The sequence below is a fragment of the Herpailurus yagouaroundi genome, unplaced genomic scaffold (genome assembly GCF_014898765.1).
Source record: "Herpailurus yagouaroundi ecotype Mexico unplaced genomic scaffold, PumYag 160, whole genome shotgun sequence".
Taxonomy (NCBI): Eukaryota; Metazoa; Chordata; class Mammalia; order Carnivora; family Felidae; genus Herpailurus; species Herpailurus yagouaroundi.
Genome location: NW_024412401.1, coordinates 52876512 through 52876753, shown reverse-complemented (window position 1 = coordinate 52876753; position 242 = coordinate 52876512).

The following is a 242-nucleotide window of genomic DNA, read 5'->3' as shown; positions in this document are numbered from 1 at the left end:
TTGGCTTGAGGCAGCTTAGAGAGGTTCACAGTTATCCTACCGCCGTCCAGGGTCAAACCCTCTTCGAACCTCTGCACTCAGACTTCTGGGGTCCCAGGATCGGCTGGGCCACCTGCCAGGGCCCTAGGGCAAGTCTCTGGGGTCTCCCAGCTTTGGATTCCAGCTCTGTGAGGAATGCATAAGAGACCTCCTGATGGTGGATGAAATGATGAAGCTTGTCCAGCACTTATCACAGCTGGGGC